Below are 20,421 nucleotides of genomic sequence, written 5' to 3'. Positions count from 1 at the left end.
ATTTTTATTTAATTGCATGTTTTCATTTACATAGGATGGTAATTTAAAAGACCTATTTAAAATGAAAAGTTCACTCTTAAGCTCTGATGTTAGGAAATATTTCCTTCTGCATGCCTTTTTTTCAGATTAATTTGTTATATTTAATACAAGTGAATGAGTGTTTGTTTTTTTTTTGAGGGGGCTGTCATAAACTGAAAGGTTTTGTCAACTATTTTCTCATACTTTTCATAGAGGTTAAAAAAAAAAACTCAGGATAGCACATGTAGGTATAGGTTGTCATCATAGCTTAAACTGAAAAGGTATTGTCAGTTTAAGTGAATGGGTCAAATAGTTCAGTCACTGAAATTCATAACTGATACCAATGTGATCCCACAGCACACTTCTCCCAGCAATGGAATTGTAAAGAAAGTTATCTTCCCCTTGCACAGTGGAAGACGCATAAGAAGACTGAAGACAAGCATGCATTCTTGTGTATTACAACCATGAAAATATGGTTTTACTGAGTAAAATAGAAACATACAACTTATGTATACTTAATTTACAAGTACAGAACTGGTTGCCTGTTATCAGGCAACAGACCAGCAAAACAAACATTTAAGGCTGTATTTGCGATGTGGTTTGGGGTAACCCCTTCTTTTTCTTATGGCTATTGCCAGAAAACAAAACCAAACAAAATCATTTCTGTGTAAGTTTTTATCCTTAAGAAGTTGAAAATTGACTGCAGACTCATTAAAGCTTTATAACAGTTTGTTATGCATATACAGATGTATTATTAAGATGTATTATTTTGCGAAGTTTTCCTTAATGCACCTTAGGATAGAAGAAAGAAAAAAAAAGCTAATTAAAATAACGATATTTATTTTACATGTATTTTACTTGTCATTCCTAATTGGAGAAAGGATTTACTCAAATGGCAGCAAAATATCCACAGAAGGAGAATCAGAATCCAGATTCACACTTTATCATGTCAGAATCTTATTGACAGTTCTCATAGTCATTACTGGTTGTAAAGTACCCAGAAATCCAAAATGATATTGGGAACTCATTTTATTAGGATCTTTACAAACAGATAATAAAAGAGAATCTCTGCCCCAAGCTATTTGTACTATAAATAGGTGAGACAGAACATGTGAAAAATGAAGTAAGATAAAAGGTGGAAGAAATTAAATAATTCCCAAAGGCTACACAATACAACAATTATTGGACAGAAAATAGTTCCCGAATTCCAAGTCACTGTACAACCTCTTGTGCATCTCTTGTGGCACAGATTTTATGAGATAATTACCCTACATAATCTTTTTGTTCGGAGTATGACTACATTTGACTGAGAGCCAAAATACAATACAAAGCTGAAGCTTTGTGCCTTCAACATATACAAAACCTTGTACAGGACAAAAGCTGTTTATTTCATTCCAGAGAGAAGAAAGAATGGTGAAAGGCACTAAAATTTTGCATCATGGATCATAAGCAGGATAGATACTTACAGTTCTGTTATATCCAAATACAATGATGACTTGCGTTATGTCATCTGACAAGGGAAGTGTTTTCCTGTGTTTTTGCTGTTAATGATGGTAAACTGTGTGAAGAACAAAAAAAAAAAAAAAAGAGATAAGGAGACTGACATCAAATATACATTCTTAGAGCTACTGAAAAACACCTGAAAGACAGTGCAGTTGTGGGTCACAGCCAACAAGCATTTACAAGTGAGAAGTCTTGTTTAAAGAACTTAATCTCCTTCTGTGACAAGATTACTGACCAAGGGAAACCAGCTGATACAATGTTTTGGACTTCAGCAAAGCTTTCAATGCTGTTTTTCACAGTATCCTTCTAGACAAGATAATTATGTATATATATTGTTTTTAAGAATAGAATATACCATCATGATGTGTATTTTAACATAGTAAACACTTAAAATCTTTATTGAAAATGAGTATATGTCATCCTGGTAAGTGAATTTTCTTACTAGTTTCTTTTCCTTTCCTTGAACATACTGGGTATAGTGTTCTGATTATCTGTGATGTTGTTGCTCTCCCTTAAACTTAAATAATTTGTTGGATCTCAAAAGACTTCTGTTTGTTTTTTGTTCGTCTTTTTTTTTTTCTTTCCTCATTTATTTATTTATTTATTTTTCCTCTTTTCCTCTTTAAATGTTATTTTAAGCATCAGATTCTATTTTTACCCAATTTTGTTGTTTGCATAATGCTGCAGCATTGTATTTTACTTCCACAAATTGGGCCAAATCTGGTTCATTTTGTTCACATTATTTACTTACCCTTGCCTTTCTTTTCTACTCTATTGCCCTCCGCTAAAATGATCTCCTCATAGTGTCATTAGCAATCTTTGGAGAGATCTACCAACAATATCAACATAGTGGCTCCAAGATGTTTTCAGAAGAAAACTTGCTACTAAGTGAGCCTTCTATTTTTCGTGTGAACTCAACTGAATTTAATACAGTCATTGAAGTCAGATGAGTCAAAACTTCTCATTTTGAAATGACTATCTTCTCTACTGATTTTTCATTAGCCTAGTCAGTAAATGTTTTAGCTTTATATATTCTTTCTTACAAGGCATATTATATTTTAGGGACAACTGTTTTTTTTTTTTTTTCATTACCTTTGATTTTTCTATACCATTCACTCCAGTCTATAACAGATTAATCAATGATATTATACTTACAAGAGCTGCTAATAATCTTTTTGTTTTAAACTCTAAGAATCTGGTCTCCAGACACAGGCACACACTCTTCATCTTTCTTTACTTTTTGTAATCCACTTAGTCTAAGTAACTTTTATCCTTAGAATCTTTGATATGTAGTTCATGTCCCTTTGATCTTCTAGGGATCCTCTGGCCATTCACTTTCTCTGAAGGTGTTGTCTGGAGAGTTATTTCCCTTTTCTTTCAAAACACATAATTTCATCTTTTCAGTGTCATAATTTTCTGTGCCAACAACTCTCTATTACACTTCCTTAACTTCATCTAGTCTGACCAGTATTTTATTTCTTTCTACTTACGATGTGTCCTCAGGGAAATTCTACTTCTAGTCTGTTCTTTTATCTTGAATCTTGCTTCAAAAGTCTTACTTGCCATTTTTCTATCATCTCAAACAAATAATCAGTCACCTTGTCATTCACCTCACAATCTTATGGTTATCTTTTGCTATCTCCTTTTCTTTCTCTAGGCCTTCCTAGATCTCATTATTTCCTTGGTAACATTCTGAAATCCTATTTCTTACATCAGTTTCACAGTTCAAAAATCTGAGAACATACATTGGTCTCTCCCATATGCTCTATTTTCTGTTCTGAGTCTGTACAATTCCTTTATCCTGGTCATGCAATACTCAACCAAGATTTAACTATTTCAGATATACTGCTCATCCATGTAGGCCTCTAATCCAGTTTTTGATATCTTTTCCTCACTCCTCTATTTTAGCATAAAACATATTTATTCAACTTTGTATACTCTTTTTATTTCATTTTAATTCACATATGAAATATATAACAGTAATCTGTACATTACTGTAGAATTATTATTCTGCTGAGAAGGCAGAGGGAATGCAAGTACATTGGAGTATTAATGAGTATTTTGTTACCCATATCACGATGGACCTGAGCCTGTGGTCATGTTCATAGACACAGAAACGGAGCACAGTCAGAATTCAGTTTGATCACTGCAGAGATATCAAATCAAATTTTAAAGAGCGCTTGTTCTTGTTGTTTTAAGAAAATATTTTTATATGTTGTTTTATTTGATACCTGCTTCATGTCTTAGGAATAGAGGTTTAGATTGTGATTAAATATCCAGTGTTTAAGACTATAGCCTTATGATAATTTTTAGCTGAATTTAATGTTGTGTAATATGTTATTGCCGAATATGAGATCATCTATCTGAAATGTTGCTGTGTTCTTACAGAAGCTTACATTCGCCTTCCTTTCCTATAGTTTTGAGGGACACACTAATTTGTAGGTAGCTACACAGGTTATTAATATTTTAAATCATTGTTTGTAGGTAAGCTCATTAGACTGGATGTGATGCAGGAAAAAAAAGCAACATTTGTCAGCTGAAAAAATCCACATGATTGACTCAGTAGCCAATATTGAAGACAAAGTGTATAAAGACAAAGGCAAATCAGAAAAAAAGATAGATAGATCTATAAGAAACATTCTATTGTCTATCAATGAGGAAAAAAAAATATTTCCTAGAACAATAAACCCCACAGTCTACTGCTATGTGGGAAATGTTCTTTTTCAATAATTGACTTAGTATTCTACCAGTAACAAGATCTGTGATAATTACAGTGAGATAGATATGTTTAGAACAATCTTCGTATGTACATGGGCCAAGGAATTAAGAATTCTGATAGGTGGAGATTTCTTTTATGGTTTTTTTCCTCCTTCTGTATAAAGTAACAGTCTATGAAGAGAATACATTCTGATTCAGAAAGAGAAAAGAAAAAATAATAAAGCTTATGAAACATGTGGATCTTAAAAAGATGCAGAGGAAATTAAGTAAAAGAAATTAAAATGCTAAGAATGAAATGTAAGTAGATTATTAACAGTGAAAATAATAATTATATCCATATCAAAAAACAAATGCAGAATGGATAGTTAAGAAACAGCTGCTTGACAATTTATTTTTTTCTCTTTAAATGTAAGATTGTCTATTCCAGTAAAATACCCTGATTGTGTTCTATTTTAATGATAGTACAAACATTAAGACTGGGAAAAACAATAACAATTCTGTAATATTTCTCATTTTGAAGAACTCTCAGATATATTACAAACGTAATCCAATACAAAGTGCAGACTCCAATCTTAATGAAGACGGAGTTTAAGACTGAAAATAAATGCCATCAAAATGAAATACCAGAGGCAGTTATTATGGAAACAGAAAGAAACAAAGCAGATTAGAATTTGTCCCAAACACTCAAGTTAACTGTGCTGCTCCTTTCAAGATGGTCAGAGTGTTCTAGTTTTGAGCAACGTAATCAATTCACCCAAAAAGACTAAAAAGATTGTTTCTGATTATTAGCATATTTTTTATTCTGACAACATTTTTTTTACCAGCTATAATCAACTCAAGCAGCAATAGTCTCTCCTTCACAACTCAACAGCACGGTTCTTTTGTCTTTTTTCCCATCATGTTGCCATGGTTGTCAGTGGTTCAGCAGAACTCTAGAATCAGAACTGTCACAGAATCACAAATATAAAATCATACTGTCAAACTGCTAAAGTTTTCACTGCCAGGATATTTTCTTGTTAAAGCTGGTCTGGTATTAAATGTCCTGATCGACAGAATCCTTTCCACTGTTCATATGAAATCTTCAGGTAAATGTTAGAAACATTCCTTGTACGCAGAATTTTTTCTGTACTAGAGTTCACCTTTACTACCTCAGAGGGAGCTATACTAAATCTCAAATCAGTCTAATACAACTAGTTATTTTTTTGTAGAAGTGCTGTGTGTGAGCACCACGGAGTTACTCATTCACCTCACACCAGAAGAATGGGGGAGAGAATAGGAGAAGAAAAGTGAGAAAACTCATGGGTATAATTTAATAAGTGAGATGTAGAGAAAATAGTAACAATAACAATAAAATTAAAAAGCAAATGATGCAAAGATAATCACTCACCACATCCCACAAATAAATGTCTCCAGTGGTCCACAGCCATCTTTGAGACAAAAGGAGTTTTTTATGGCATCTCACAGAGGGTTGCTCTGAAAGTAATGCCTCTTATTTTGTTTGTCCACAATATCAGAGGTGAATGTTGATAGTATGGCAATAAAGATTGAACCTTCCCACCAATATTCTATTTTGTTGCCATGTGACAGATGGCAGCAGAGGGGTCTGACAAAACAGCATCTGACATGGGACTGCAGATGAAGAAAAAGTGTGAAATTGAATTCCTTTACGCAGAATATATTGTTCCCACTGACATTCATTGATACTTGCTGAACACTTATGGAGACCAAACAATGGATGTGAGCACAGTGAGGTAGTGGGTGATGTATTTCAGCAGCAGCAACATGAAAGACAAGCCATGTTCCAGATATCCATGTACAGCTGTCATGCCATAAAATGAAGAGCATATCAACCAACTCATCTGTGTGAATTGAGGAATTGTGAGCAGGGAACTTTGTACAGAGATGAATATTGGTTTCATTGCACTGGAAACAGTGGTGTCAATGTTAGAATATCATAAAGGTGTATCCCACAAATGCTCACATAGAAACAGAAAGAACACTGCTGGTCAGGATCTGTTGAATAAATATGAAGCTGAAAGTGAAGTTTCCTGGATCACATCATTATGGATAACAAGATATGGTGCAACCACTACAAGACAGAGTCAAGACGGCATTTGATGTAGTGGTGACATGTGGATAACCTATTAAAGAAAAAATTCAGGATTCAGGCCTTGGTGGATAAAGTGATATGTTTAAAATACACCGCATGTTTGTTTTTTGTTGGTGGTGGTGTTGTTGTTGTTCGTTTGTTTTGTTGTTGGTGCTACTGTAGGAAAGGAGTTCTGGACTTTCAGGCACCCAGACAAACCATCAACTGTGACTGCTGCACTGTGACACTAAGCTGAACTCTCAAACTTACAATGTAGAGAGAGGAAGAAAATCTTTCTGTTGCCTCATACCCATTTGAAGACCATGGAGCACAGTTCGTCTGGGCTGGACTGTCCTGCCTCAGTCACCATATAGATTTGACACCTTCTGACTTCCATCATTTTAAGCTGATGGAAGTTGGACTGCATAGGCAACATTTTTATGAGAATGACACACCTATAGCTGTTAGCACACCTATAGCACACTGTGAAACAGTGGATCACCTCTGCTAGTGCAAATTTTCATGAACTTGTCATTCAGTCTTGTTCACTGCTGGCAAAAATGCATAGCTAATGGTGGTGACTAAACTGAAAAAGTAATGTTTTATAGCTGAGAACTTGCTCTAATAGTGTTATTGTGCTCTTTGTATCAGTTGCAGTTTAAATGGAAATAAATAAGAGGCATTATTTTTGAAGGAAATTACTTAAATATTGTTGCTCTTGAGATTTGATACCCAAAATGCATCTCTGTCAAAGAAGAATTCTGTGCTGACATCCTCTATAGAAGTGAAGTGTCTAAATGGTCTTCTTGAAAACTGGGCAACAATTACTTGAGACAATACCTTAGTTAATAGGACATTCACTTGCAACAGGAGGGAGTTAGTTTTAGAGCAATTGTCAACAGATATCTTATCTGCCAGAGAAGTGTCCTAATTAACTAGAGGTTTATTGTTTTTTTTTTTTCCTGGAATACTTTTCTTGAGGAAACCATGTTAATTTACAAACATAATTAACTGAATTCATGGACGCATATTCTTTTACTTTCAAAAACAAAGAAATAGTATCAGTTAGTACTCCTCTCAACATCAGCATAAAACTAGATCTGCTTTCTTATGAATAGTAAGAGTAGTAGTTTAAAGGCTATGCTGATTCTCTTTTTGAATGTTTTTACTGTTGACAGCCTTTCATGTGAGCAGTTTAGAAATGATTGCACATGCGTACTTTGGCATTCCTTTCGCTGTGGTTGTATGAGCAGAACCAAAGCTAGCTCCCAGGTTTTTTGATACGTGGATTAATTCATTTCACCACTGCTGTTTTCTGTAGTTTGAATGAGCAGTTTTGCCTACTCATGCCACTCAAAGCTCAGATGCAGTCCATTCAGCTGGTAGTGACAACCCTCAAACAACAGGCCTGCACCTGCTCTGATTCTTAACTTAAAGGATGGCTCTGTTTCAGTACATTTTTTTCCCAAGTGTTGCCTTGGAGAGCTGTAGCTTCAATGAAATCGTTGTTTCCATCATTAACTGCTTGAATAATTCATTACTTAGCAGAAAACAACCCTTTTTTCTTTCTGTTTATTCCATTATGTATCCATTTCAAAATAAGTATATGAGTAATACTTTGACTATTTTGAGAAAAAAAACTCTGATTACCCAGGAAGAGATATGTGATACAGCAAGTAGGAGATAAAGAGAAAATAAATTTTGTCTTTTTGGAACTGTGCACATACCCTGAAATATGTGTTTCAAAGTAACTGCTTTGACTACAAATAAATGCAGTTTCCAATAATAATGAGCTGATTATTTAATGCATAACTATAATTAGTATGTATATAATATATACAGTATATATATATACAATATATATACTATATTATATATACACAATATATATATACTAGTATATAACTAATTAGTATGTAGTTGATTTGTGAATAATAACATAATAATTTCCTTATAAAATAGATATAGAAAATTTTGAAACTCGAGAAGCTGGAGATACAAATTAATATCAGAACTAGAATTGTCACAAAATTAAACTGTGCTGCTAACTTGCACTAGTAAACAGTAGGAGAGTAATAGTGGAAATCATTCATTTCATCATCTGCTTCGTGTATTTCCTGTTAGTTATTGCAGGAATTGTTTAGTTTCTAATCAAACATGTATGGAGAGTTTTGTGAATCTATCCTTAGATTATTTCAAGGTTTCCAAACACTAATCTGAATTGACATTTATATGTCCATTTACTTTATTACACACAGTTTTGAGCATTTTTGTATAAAAATTTAAATGATAGGAATCCAACATCTCAGTAACGTCTCTGGCCTTATGAACAGGATAATTCTCAAGATCAAGCTATTGTTAAGACAAAATATAAGAGATGAAAAGTTAATATAAACCTTATTTCATAGAATATTGTAATACCCTGACAGTTTGATTATTTTCAACATGTAACCTCTCTGATGCTTAGTCAGTAAGTACAATTTCCTAACTCATTTTAGATGTTTGTTAGGAGCAGCCTGTGTAGGCTGAAAAACTTCCATGCCTCTCTAGAATGCAAACAACATGAAGTGATAAAGTTTGATTGCCGTGAAAAAAGCCAGTGCAGAATATGTAACATAGTATAATGTACACAATATAATAGTAGATGGTTGGAAATGTATGGAAATGCAGAGTGAATAATTGTGAAAAAATAAAAATAACCAATATGGACAAATTCTAGCTAGCATAGTTGTGTGCAAGGAGAACACCTGAAGAGTACAGTGGCCATCTATAAACCTGTAAAAGGTTAATCTGCAATTCTGAGAGTGAAAGACTGCAAGACAGGAACCATGGGACAAGATTTTGATTCTTGCTGAACATGGCAGGATTATGTTTTATGTCAGAGGGTCCAGGACTTCATTCAATTCATTTGCAAGTACATATGTGTACAAATAAATGTTAATATATGCATGCAAGAGAACATGTAAGATGCTGAATGCAAGGTAATAAACAAGGCATTGTTAATGCTAATATATTAACAATTCTTGGGCAATGAAAACTAAGATTAACTATGGGAATGATTTGAGAGAATTTGGGTCCAACTCATTTTTGTAAAATTCATTTTAATGGAGTTCTCATATTACTAATGCAAGTAAAAGTGCCAAACAGAGTTTTTAATAGAGTTTCTGCATAAATTATGCTTGTTTGATATTCATAAAAATCTCTTTTTCTCCATAAATAAGTGAGAATGTCTCCTTTATAGATCCCCAGAGCATAAAAATTCTGGAAGAGGGGGTAAAGTGAGCCAAAAAAAAAAAACAGTGAAAAAACCTTTCAAAAAGATTCAGTTTCAAAGCGCTGGAAACTTCCAGAACATTATTCGTAAATGTTATGGAAGTTTACATTTTAATTTTCATAAATGATTTTGGAAAACTACACAGTCTTTCCTGTACTTCAGGTAACACTTTCAAAGTGACCGAAGTGATTCAATTCAGACTGAAGGGGATGGATTATCTAATTTGCTATAGTCACTTGGCATGATCCAACACACTGGAGTAGACTATAATTCCATTTACAGTTTGGAAAAACTGCATTATTCCTGCATGACAGAGCAAATAACAGGTGTATTAAGAAAATTTTGAAAAGAAATCCTATAGCTCTACAAGGAAAAAATAAAAAAAGGAGAATAAAAAATATTTGCACAAGAGCAGGTAAGTATGTGTATATTTTAATATACATATATGTGACATGATATATACATAAGTAAGCATAAAATCTTTTTTTAAAAAATGATTCTTATTGTAGAATATTATAAGTTTGTAACAATTTTTAAAATATTGTATTTCTATAACCTTTTTGCGGAACACCTATAAATATTTATTAAAAAAGGAACTTTTAATGTTACGTCTCAAGTTTTAAATTCCTCAAGAAATAAAATATTTCATTTTCAAAGTCTGTCCAGGCTTTGTTTAATGTATCTTTGTAACTTGAACCTTGAGGTCTACTGGGATTGAAATTAAAGATTAGTCACATAACAAACGTGAACATGGTGATGATAGTCAGGCACTAAGATCTGTGCTTAAAGTTATAGTTATGGCAGTCATTATCAGATGAACTACAAAACCTGAGGTCATCTTTACTACAATTCCTTTCTACCTGTGCTCTTAAAATCAATAGTAGTGACCTCACACAATTTAATTTTATTTTTAATGTGCTGCTCCTACTTTTCTCAGAGTATGTGCCAATGCATGGAAGTACTGCATTTAAAAAAAAAAAAAAAAAAAAGCTGAGTATGTAAAAAGAGAGACATGAAGAACTGGGAATGGAAAGGAAATAATTTGCAGGGCTTTGGTTGCTTATTTAGGAGGCTCTGTCCCTTTCTTGCTTTATCATGACTTGGTTGGTAAAGCTGGAGCAGTTTCTTGGGCCTTTCATGAATGTTCTTCACATCAGGTTTCCTTTGATGTGTTTTTTTTAGATTGGAGTTTCTTTTAAGCAGGGCTTTCAGGTAGGGCCCTTGGATCATGTCTGGTAGTTTCATCCAAGTGTTTAAACATTCTCCAAGGTCCTGCAGTGAAACCAAACCAAACCAGAACGGAAACAACAAACAGCACTGCCAGGGCATATCAACACCATATTTTTAAGGTCACACACAAGAAATAATTTTTGAAAAGTATTTGGTAAAGGAACAGCGTTATTGGTTTGGACAGTGTTATTTTTCCGTGGCCAGCAAACTGTCAGCAGTGCAAGGTCTAGGGAACAGGTGAGCGTGGCCAGTTTGCCCTGAGCACAAGCAAAATCAATCTCAGCCATTACTGTGTAGCAAACAATACACCTTTTTTTGTACTCATTACTTACTGAAGACAGGGGAAAGCAGAACTTTAAAGAATAGCTAGTAACTGTCAAACTGCAACTGGGAATCAATTTAAAAAACGGAAAAAAAAAAAAAAAATTAAAAAATGGAAGCAGACTGAATGGAGCCCTTTGTGGCCCAGGGCTGAGGAGAAAGAAGTCGGTGTCTTGGGGATGCCAGGCAAGGCTCAGGGAGCCAGAAAGGGCTGTATGGGTGCCTCCTCTGCAACTGGGGGCAGCTTCAGCTCTATCTGTTGGCCTTGGCCCACCCGATCCATACAGCTTTCCACAGAACTGCCCTATCACCACCACAGCTGGATATGTGAGTGCTATCAGCCAGCAGAGACACTACTGTTTTGTTAGGGATACTGATGTCTTAAGAGCCACCAGATGTAACAAATGTTACCAGATGTGGCTGTAAGCAGCATCAAAGGGGCCTCCAAAGAGAGATGCAGCCTCTATGCCACAGAAAGCAGTGAAGTGTTCTGAGCAGCTGCTGTACTTTTCAAGCTCTGGCTCCCACAGCATGCTTTTGGTGTGAATATGCTATTTCCATTCCTGAGAACATCAAGACTTGTGACCCAAGAGGAGATTCATGAGTAAATGGCAGAACAATCTGAGACATGGTTGTCTGTGATTGCAATTCCTACGTGATTGTTTGTTTGGGGCTGGAGTGTTCTGAGAAGGAAGAAAAGTGCCCAAACTGCAGTCAGTTTCCTGTGACACTTTTTGTGCAGTTTTCGCTACTTGTTTTCTCCTTAAGTTCTGCAATAAGAAAATATACCACTAAAATATACCAGTCTGTACTCATTCTCAAGAGTATTTTAGAAAAAGTCAGCAGGATATTATTTAATGCAACAGATTTCTAGGAGTGCCTCATTAGAAATAGCAATACTAATTTTATATTAAAAATTAATTTACTTCTGTTTGACTTAAAATTCAATATAAATACACTCTCAGATTTTTCTCTTGAGGCATGATAGAATGTGTGGCATTGGTTTGCGTTCAGTAAATTCTAATCCAAAAGTCTTTAGAGTGATGTATGGAATTGTTCTAGATTCCATATTTTTGCAATGAGATTATAAATGCCCTGGCTTCATTTCCTAGCATGCTGTTTCAATGTGCCTGAAAATGCCTACAATGGCATCTTGCTTACAGAAAATCTCTAACTTTTCATCCTAGCCATACAGCCCAGCACGTCATTTTAGGTCTCCAGGACTCTTGCATCCTGCCCATATCCTGGTTCCTACTCCAGCCCCAGGGCCATCAGCCCCTACTTCAGCAAGGCTACCACAGAACTGGGATCCAGTTCCCCATAGCCCTGCCATGTCCATTCTCTTTGTCCAATAGGACTCTGACTGCCCAGCCCTGCTTTTCCCACCTGGGAGCACTCCACATCCCTGCCTCAAGAATGCTACCAGACCTCAAAATGCACTAATATATATCTTCTGAACTATCAACACAGTTCTTACATTTGTCTAAAGATAACTTTTTACGTAAACAGTTTCATGGTGGAATTTTTCCTTCATATTTGTCTTCATATTCTTTTGTGTCTACATCAGATTCTCCTTTTGTGTTTTTTATTCCCCTATGAAACAAAATCTCTGATGCAAAAATAAGGCTTAATATGTTTTAAAGCTCAATATCAACTCTCTTTTTCCAATCAGTCGTAGCAAATCTAACTAATTCCATTTTATCCTAACTTTCAAGGTCACACCATTTCTAAATAGGAATAATTACCAGGTCTTTCAAAGCAGGTATGTATTCTGCCATGTTCTCCTTGTATTTTTACAGTTTTTATAACCATGACCTTCTTTTCTCTGTTGGTTTTTTTTTTTACTTTTTTTTTTTTTTTTCCCCTTCACTTTGCAAAGTATTTTGAGTTCCTTGTTTCTGCCTTTTCTTCTATTATGGATCCTTCTAAGTTCAGAAACACACCTTTCAAGCATTTATTTTCATACCTGAAATATATATTATACTGCAGAGAATTTAAATAATCAAGCTAGAATATTCAGCAGTGAATTTTTTTTAATCAATTGCCTCTTCTGCTGGAGAAAGGTACAAACTTGTTGGTAGTCTTAGTATCTGCAGTTAGAAATGTAAAAGCATTTTATAGGCATCCAGTATTGTGGGTTACTCTTTGCACTGGTGTGATTGATCTTGAGTCTATAGTTCAGTGATTGCTGGTTAATTACATGTTATTAGTAAATCAATAAATGCCTTTGATCCTGATTTGATCTAAACCACATGAATGAAGCAGTATTTTTACTATGACATCCAACCATCCACAACTGTTTATTTAGTGTTGCTGCCTATTCTGTTTAGTACTTTTAAATGGAGCAGCTGTGCGTGACTTTGTCTTGCTTTTTTTTAAGTTGATAGTACTATCTATTTCTGCTGTTTCCTGCTGCAGCCAGCTGCTAATTCAAAGCTATCTATTGTTTAAATAAATAAATAAATAGATAGATAGATTAAAGAAAAAAAATAAAATCCCTTCCTCTTCTTTTAAACCAAATACTTGGCAGTCTAACTGAGATTCAGTTAAAGTTTTGCAATCTTTTTAGCCATTGCACTCATCTCCACTTAGCATTCTCATTCATAGATTTCAAAAGAAATTTTACAGGTTCTGTCAGTGATAAAAGGAAGGCTAGGGAAGATGTGGGTCCTCTCTAGAAGGAAACTGGAGACCCAGTCATGAGAGATATGGAGAAAGCTGAGGTGCTCTGCTCTGCTCTCATTGGAACCCACTTGGAGTACTGTGTCCACTTCTGGGGCCCTCAACACAGGAAGAACATTGAGCTGTTGGAGCAGATCCAAAGGAGGGCCATGAAGATAATCAGAAGTCTCGAGTATCTCCTCTATAAGGACAGGCTGAGAGAGCTGGACATCTTCAGTCTAGAGAAGAGAAGGCACTGGGGGAACCTTATAGCAGCCTTCCAGTACCTAAAGGGGGTTTACGTGAAAGTTAGGAGGGACTTTATAAGGGTATGTAGCAACAGAACAAGGGAAATGGCTTTAAACTGGAAGAGGATAGATTTCAACTAGATATTAGGAAGAAATTCTTAACTGTGTGGGTGGTGAGACACTGGAACAGGTTGCCCAGGGAGGTTGGCCACTCCCTGGAAGCATTTAGGGACAGGCTGGATGATGCTTCGAGCAATCTGGTCTAGAGGCAGATGTCCCTGCCTATAGCAGGGGAGTTGGAACTGAATGATCTTAAAGAACCTTTCCAACCCAAACCATTCTATGCTTCTATGATTCATACACACTCCCATGTCAGACACCATTTAGTGAGACTGCTCCGTTGCTGCCGTTACACAGCAACAAAATGTAACAGATCATTGGTGGGAAGGTTCAGCCTCTAATGCTGTAGCACCAACACCCACCTCTGATACCGTGGGCAAACATAATAACATAGGAGGCATTACTTTCAAAGAAGCTTTTGTGTGTGTGGTTGTATGCATATGTGTGTATATGCATGTGTGGTTGGAATAGATAAATAAATAAATAGACTGATTGATCCGAATTCATCTTGCATCAATGCTCTAGATACCCACTCACTATTTTTCATCCACTCCAAATTCTTCTATCATGCTATTTTCTGTTGTTTCTAAATCCAGATTGCTGGCAGATGTATCTGTGTGAATTGTCAATGCTTATTTTTTTGACAGTGAAGCTCAGCAAATAAGGGATTTCTGTGTTTTAGGAAATTCCAATGATTGAAAATATTTCCATATTTAAACAGAAATTTCTTTCAAACAGAAGTATATTTTCAATTTAAAATACGGTAGATTTTGCTTATTTTGTCATATTTCATTATTTAGAAATAAAATCTGTGTGATTATGAAATGAATTCTTGATGAATTCAGAGCAACCCTCGTATTATGTTAATTCTGTTTATGTATAATTTTAAGAGGACTGCTTAAAAACTGTTATCTTTGGGGACAATGATCCTTAAAAAATCAAGGTTGTAACATATACCCTATCTACGTTTCCAGGATCTTGAAGGGAATCTGTGAGCAGGTATCTATTAAAGCTGCAAGCAAAGAAAATATATAGAATAATGAGGTATAACTAGGAAAGTTTTCCAGTAAGAGGCAAAATAGTAAGAAGAGTATTTCAACTACAAGGGTCATGATAGAAATTGTAACAAACCTGTTTTAAATAAAACTTCTGGATTCAAAGAAGCATTTTACTTAATGCTAATTTGTCCAGACAAGAGGAATAATGCAGATCATTAGAAGGTTGTTGATACTGTTGATTCCTGTAGATGGTACAGTACTGGATGGGCAACAGTATCTAATCATAAATTAAAATTTATACATTTCTGCTATCAGCTAACAACAAACAGAAAATATGAGAAAAAATAGCCCTACTTTCATGCTATGAACTGGAGGCTGAGAGACTGTTTAGATTTAGATTTAGAAGAGTTGTTTCTGGAGATTGCCTCTGAAGTGGACACCTGAAATTACTTGACTACTGGATGGCAATTCCAGACACAGTTCTCCAGATAGGACTTCTTGTATTTGGAAAGCCTAACAAAGATGAATAACAGTATTTTAATAGGATTCCCAATCACACCAAAACAGTATTGAGGATGATAAGCAGTGGCTTGTCAGTATCTTTTGATGTATGCCTTTTCTTGCATGAAAAAAATTTTCTTTACCTTGACTTTGTCTTAGTTTGTTTATTTATTAATTTATATTTGAACATGATGAGTTCTATCTAAACTATTTTGGAAAACTGGAAAGCAAGAGTGGTAACTTTTGTGTACTGAGAGTTGCTGTGGCATCGAGCTGAGTTCATGAGGGATGATTCTTTGATGATTAGAAAACCCCACTGACTGCACTTGGGTGAGTTATCGTAAGTGATTAGACAATGTTACAAGCCCAAACTCAGTTACAGAAGGAACTAATGTAAAAAAAGCAATTCTCTCCTTTACCAGCAGTGTTGGCCTTCAGCCAAACATTTTGTCTTCACTGTGGAAGTACCATGACCCTTCTCCTGATCATCATCTTAGCATTGCTTTTGTCTGGCAGAAGTTCTTTTTTTCTTTTTTTTTTCTGGAGATGTCTCCCTAACTCTGCAGTAAGTTTGTTATTCGGAAAACAGTCAAGGATATAGCTCTGCTGTATCTGTAACAACAGATACAGGCATTTCTTGGCTTCTGAATACAAGAGAAACAACCTTGAATATTCCTTATATTCCTTGAGTTAATGACCATGTTAAATAATAATAATTTTAAAGAAATATTCTAATGGATCAAATACCTTTGAGGCCACCATGGTCAATTTATTTATTTATCTATCTATTTATTTATTTATTTATTTATTTTAAATATGTATGTAGTGGATTTGCCTAATTAAATCCTGGCTTAATTAAATATTGGGATACATTTTACAGTGTTTGACACATTACTGGTGTTAGTTTTAGAACAGATTTGAGCTCAATTAAGTGTAGAATACCTGACATATGATAATGCCCATAAAATTCCTGAGCTTATTTAGATTTTGCTGCTGTCAGTCTGACTTATAATGTCTGCCAAAAGAAAATCTTAGGATCTTCTGAAATTGAATAGCTGGTTTCATATAGTTCAACATATTAGATCTTCAGAAAAGCTAATAAGGTTAAAAGTATTAAAAAAATAGTATTGCATTATCTGGGCTCCTTTCATTAAACTGACTGATTTCGTGCTAATGACTTAAAAGTCATCTTTCCTTTCATAATTTGTGTGAATATAGCTATACTTTTAATTTCAACTTTACTTAATATGACTGCAAAATATGTGGGTGTATTAAAGTGAATACACTGAAAAATACATAATCAATTCAGTTTCTTTTCTTCCTCCTGTTTTACTACTGTACATATTCTATCATATTGATTCTTTGTTGATTTAAAACTTGTCTGGATCTTTTATGCACAGTGATACATAGACAGCTTCAAGGATTTCTCTTTGCAAGTAAATTTTAGTCACTAAATATTCATGTACATTCCTGATTTATTGACTGTCAATGGCCAGTATTCATTTCAACAAGCTCACTGTTTATGTCCTGTGAAAATGTGTGTACTTTAGCTAAAAACACTTTGCACTTCTATGATGATTACAGTGATTTCTCTTCCAGTGACATCAAACTACTTTACAAACATAAATGAAAGTTCTCAAAATCTTTGTAGAGCAGCTATGAATTATTATATGCATCTTCAAAGGGAATACCCTGAAGGGCAAAGAGTGTAAATGATTTGTGTAAGATCAAACAGGGTATCAATACAAAAGGCAATCAAATCATCAGTCTAGCTTAATTAGCAGATGCCAGTTCTTGAGTTCTCTTTAACAAAATGAAATATGGCTTCATTCTGAAAAGTGACTCCATGCAAACAAGTGCCATATTTATTGCTTCTATGAATACTCCCTCAAAAATATTGCTGTACCAAGGATTAATTTGCTTACAATGCACAAAACAACAATACCAAAAAATCACAACTTTTTGTACCGGTTCCTGTGCAATTAAATTAAATATAATATATTTTTATATTATATAATTAAATATAACAAATTAAATGTAATGGTAATACAACACTTTTGATCCCTTTTGAATCTAAATTGTATGCCATGAAATCCAGGTCCATGCACTTATTGCTGAGCAGAGCAAACTGCTCTATCAAACTATTATAAAGCAGTTGTAACATACTACAACAAACTCAAGAGACAATGAAAGATAATAAGCAAAATATGTTTGTTTGTGTAAAGCATCTCTTCTCAAAATAAAAGATTAACTATACCTGTTTTTAAAGCAGATAGTACATGTGCCTTTTACAGGAGCTCATCTCTCAAGCTCTTTAGTATTCTCTCTAGTCCTTATGAATTCAACCCACTAGCCAGAGTAAATATCTGTGCTGACTGCTGGATCTTCTGAGAAGAAAAGATAGTTTTATCCCTGTGAGACTTTCAAAAAGAACTCAGAAAACAGGGTGTTTACCAGGTGCTAAGTTTTTAATGCCACAGGAGAAGTAAAATGTGCATTTTACAGTTAGCCCACTTACCTATTCATGCTGCGTAATGTAGGTTTGTTATGAATATATCTTGGTTTATGATATCATTCTGTTTTCTGCAACAGTATGGAATGCAAGACCCAAAAGTCTCATCTCTAGAGGAGCAAAATTTGTCAGCAGAACATTATTCTATGAACCTGACTAAGTTGTAGGGGAACCTTTGAAATCTTACTTTTTGAATTATAGAATTATAGCCACAGAATGGTCTATTCAATGCAGGAAATACATACACAAAAATGACAGCTCTTAGAACACATTAGTACTTAAAAAATTTCTCCTTTTAAAAAAACAAAGTCTTTATTCCAGACAGATTCTTTTTTTTTTTACCATGTAAGATGATAATGCTACAGACCCCATGAAATGGAGTATAATTCTTCTGAATCATCATCAGTATTATGCTGATAAGTGAAACTGAAAACTTATACTGAAAAGGAATAATTTGTTCCCTATTATCATATAATTTCTTTACTAGTGATTATCCATGCTTTCCTTTAACACTTTTTCTACTTTTGATTAGAAATGGCAATATAACAGCAGATGAATATTGGTTTATTTACATAAATATGCTGAATGAATATAGTGCTTGAGTCATGCTAAAAAACCTCTCCATTTAACTTACAAAGAATAATGTCTTTTGCTTGCTATTCAGACTACTCATTTTTTCCTGGCTCACATCTGCCAGTGATTCAGTCTAGCAAATACAGCAGTATTTATTGTACTCAATAAAATATCTTGTTTTGAATACTTGTAACAATTTAAAATCAATATAAATGTTGTTCTGCTTCATGGTAGTATGGCCCAACCCTCAAGAAATCAGAACATAAACCAAAGTGAAATGCTCCTTCCCACAAAAGAAACAAAAAAATTTCTTCACCAAGTGATGTTGTATAGGATTTATATCTCCACACTGGTTCATGTGCCACTTTTGCCCAAGGTATAAAGACCTCAGTAAAGCAAAATCACGGAATCACAGAATCATGAAGTTTGTAAGGGTCCTATGAAGATCATCCAATCCTGCTAAAGAAGGTTCCTTAGAGTAGGTTACACAGGAAAGCATCCAGGCAGGTTTTGAATATCTGCTGGGAAGAAGACTCCACAGCCTCTCTACGCAGCTTGTTCCAGTGCTCTGTTAACCTCACAGATAAAGAAGTTTTTTTTCATGTTCATATGGAACTTCCTGCATTCCAGTTTGGGACTATTGCCACTTGATCTGTCGCTGGGCACCATTGAAAAGATCCTGGCCTCATCCATGTGACTCCTACCCTTAAATATTTATAAGCATTGATAAGATCCCTTTTCAGTCTCTTTCGGGCTGAACAGTTCCAGGTCTTTCAGCCTTTTTTTATGAGAGAGATGCTCCAGTCCCCTTATCATCTTCATCATCTTTGTCACCACTCACTGAAGTCCTCTAGAAGTTCCCTGTCTTTCTTGTCCTGGGGAGTCAATAACTGGACTATAACTGGATAACTGTAGTATCCCAGACGTGGCCTCAACAGGGCCGAGTAGAAGGAGAGGATCACCTCCCTTGCCCTGCTGGCCACATTTTTTAATGTATCTCAGGATATATTGGTCTTCTTGACAACAAGGGAACACTGCTGGCTCATGGTCAATCTGTTGCTCATGAGGTCACCTATTTCTTTCTCCAGAGCTTCCTTGCTCTGCAGATCTCAGATCAGTGGCTAGCCTGTAGTGATGCTTGCAGTTATTGCTCCTTAGGTGTTGGACTCTGCATTTGCCCTTGTTGAACCTCATAAGGTTTCTTTCCACATAACTCTCCTTTTTGTCCAGATTTCACTAAATGGCAGCACAGCATTCTGGTGTGTCAGCCATTCCTCTTTGCTTTGTGCCATCAGCAACCTTTCTGAGGGTACATACTATTCCTTCACGCAGGTCATTGATGAGGATGTTGAACAAGACCAGACCCATTACCGCTGGGGAACACTACAGCTACAGGCCTCAAACTAGAGTCTGTGCTACTGATTACTGCCTTCTGAGCTCTGCCAGTCAGCCAGTTCTCCATTCACTTCACCACACATTTCCTACTTAATGTGAGGAAGTTGTGGGACGCAATATCAAAAAACTCACTGAATTCAAGGTAGACAACTTCCAATAGGGTTGAAAGAAGAAAAAAAAGACAGAAAACCTCAAGAAACAATATGCATGTCTTAGTATCTAATCGCTTCTCCAACATAGTTAAAGAAATATAGTTAAAG

General features: G+C 35.0%; 1 long non-coding RNA gene across 1 annotated transcript in view; it reads right to left on the bottom strand.

Moving 5' to 3' along the window:
* Positions 1–1,504: 1,504 nt before the first annotated feature.
* LOC122178505 overlaps positions 1,505–20,421 on the bottom strand; it is a 46,876-nt gene continuing 27,959 nt past the window's right edge. Inside the window, exon 4 of the long non-coding RNA XR_006178356.1 lies at positions 1,505–1,576. This is a non-coding gene — a long non-coding RNA (uncharacterized LOC122178505). The remainder of the gene's footprint in view (positions 1,577–20,421) is intronic.

Source organism: Lagopus leucura, unplaced genomic scaffold (genome assembly GCF_019238085.1).
Source record: "Lagopus leucura isolate 7727_CA_CO unplaced genomic scaffold, USGS_WTPT01 Super-Scaffold_100002, whole genome shotgun sequence".
Lineage (NCBI taxonomy): Eukaryota > Metazoa > Chordata > Aves > Galliformes > Phasianidae > Lagopus > Lagopus leucura.
This window is presented reverse-complemented; position numbering and strand designations above follow the sequence as displayed.